Genomic DNA, 2,473 nt, shown 5'->3' on the forward strand with positions numbered 1-2,473 from the left:
CTCGCTCTACTTTCAAACGAGCTGCCACCAAACCTTTCAAACAGCGGACCGGGTCAGTCCAGCCTTCCCCCCTCATCCTTCAGCAGCTGGAACAGCCCTGTCAGGCGGGGGCAGGACACCACCAGATGTTGGAGGGTTTCAGGTTCAGGGCAGAAGGGGCAATTCTCCTCAGTGCTGGGGTTCAAGTGAGATCTGTGTCTGTACGATCCTCCACTGGAGGTCGGACATCCGTTTCTCAACAGGAGGCTTGTACAGGAGACGCCAGCTGCCTTTAGGGGAAGAGTCTGAGCCAAACACCTCTGTCCACCTGGACTCCCGGACTCCAGCCAGAGAGCGGAGGTTCAGCACCTTGATGCAGCTGAGGTACAGCTGCTTCTTACTGCAGGAGCTGAAGCTGCCCTGCACTGGAGTCTTCAGGGAGAGGAGCTGGCCGCTCTCATCGCTCGATGTAGTCCTGTCCCTCACACCATTGGTCGGCCATAGTCCGGTTCTGAGTAAACGCCCACAGAGGAGCGGGCAGCGAGAGCCACACCTTCTCCACGAGGCTGCTTGCAGTCTAAAGGCTGCAGTTCTGGACTTAATGTCAATCAGGCCCTGCCTCCCCCTCTGCCACAGGGAGGTACAGGACCGACGCTCTCACCCAATGACATCCCGTCCAAAAGAAGTCCACCAGGAGCCGCTGCAGTTGTTCCACAAGGTCAGGCGGAGGCAGCAGCACCTGCAGTCTAAAATGCCGGAGGGACGAGGCCACCAGGTTGTTGACAATCAGAGCTCTTCCCCTGTAGGACAGCTGAGGTAGCAACCATGTCCATTTAGACAACTTAGCTTGCACTTTCCCCAGCACTCCCTCCCAGTTCTGCCTTTCCCTGTCCTCACTGCAGATGTGTATAAGAGACAGGTCTCTGTGTCCCACACCTTTGATTGGTGTAATTACCAAGACTCATTCTTTAGACAGTGAAGCAACACACTAACATCTCGTCTTTCTAGCTGGTTTTTTTCAAGCTCGACTGCACCTGGACTTACCTGGTCTCTGTTCCCTGAAGGTCACACACCTGAGCCACATACCTCAGGTCGTCCCAGCTGAGGTTCCAGTCCACGTCTCCATGTTTCCGGTGGTGGTCGTTCTCCATTGGACCATCTTCAGCGCTGATGATCACACAGAACCAGAGAGAAGGAAGATCAGAGTGAAAGAGGAAACTGAAGAAAATTCACCTTCATCAGTCTGGAGACAGAAAAATCTGGATCAGTGGACTTTCTGGATCGTCACTGTATAACCACCACTCTGAGGCTTTCCAGTACGTGAACTGTGCAAGGGGTTCTGGGTAGTGGTGTCATCAGGTGCGGTGGCTTCATGTCCTTGACCCTGTTCCTTAGCACCCTCATTGTGTTGGGACTCCCTGTGTAGCAGGGTTGATCACTGTTGTTGAAAAGAAGCTGTGTGAGCTGTCTGATGACACACAGTAAGACAGCATGCATACAGTGAGGAACAACAGGAAACCTGCTGAAATATCTCATCAAAATATCAATCAATATCATAGAAAAGTCAAGAAAAAGTGTGTGAGCTGGAGGTGAAATATGTGAACCTGGGCTGTGGTTTCCTGCTCTCTTCCTGTCACAAACACTGTTTGACATCTGTTCATCTGGAGGTTTTTGTTCAGGCTGCAGGGATCATTTCTCACTGTGGGGACCTTTTTTAAAACAGGAGCAGTAGTAGGAGGCTGAATGAGAGAGTTTTACTTTCTCTAGCTTCAACTGACAGACGTTCTGATTTTTAACAGCTGTGAAATCATTTTTCTGAGGATGATTGAAACCTGACTCTATTTTGCCATCACGTGTGTTAATATACAGAATCAGACTGAATGTTTCTGTCTCTTTCTTCTGGTACCAGAATACATAATCATAGTAACACTGGCCAGTTCCACAGCTGAAGGAGACTGTGTGACCAACTCTCCTGGTCAATGATAACTGGTCCTGAATCAGCTCTGCTGCCATGGCAACCAGCGCTGTAGAGACACAGACAGGTAAATGAAGGTTAGTGTGACAGTATTTGTCACAGGTTGAGTTTGCTGGCTCCTGATTGGCTGGAAACACTCACCTGAACACAGACAGCACAGAGCAGCAGCTGGGAGGAAAAGCATTTTGTGCCGTGGTGTTTCCTCTGGTGAACCTGGGGAGAAGTGGAGCTCTGATGCAGCTGAGGCCAAACAAGGACGAGCTGTGAGCTCAGACGAGGGCCACATGGTTTCTGACGCCTCCTCAAACCTCCCATCAGCCCCTGCGGCCCACAGATGAGGCCGCTGCTGCTGATTGACGGCTCAGCTCAAGCTGTTGTGTGCTTTTCCTCTGAGTGGGAGCTTTTAAAGGGGAAAGAAAAAGGAGTGAAGAGTGAAAATGATCATTTCATGGCAGCAACATTAAAGTGGAAAAAGCTTCTATGTTTCAGTGTGTGATTGGTCAAACTGAGACCTTCAGT

The sequence above is a fragment of the Seriola lalandi genome, unplaced genomic scaffold (assembly GCF_002814215.2).
Source record: "Seriola lalandi dorsalis isolate HSWRI2012SDOR001 ecotype SW California unplaced genomic scaffold, Sedor1 jcf7180002054970, whole genome shotgun sequence".
Lineage (NCBI taxonomy): Eukaryota > Metazoa > Chordata > Actinopteri > Carangiformes > Carangidae > Seriola > Seriola lalandi.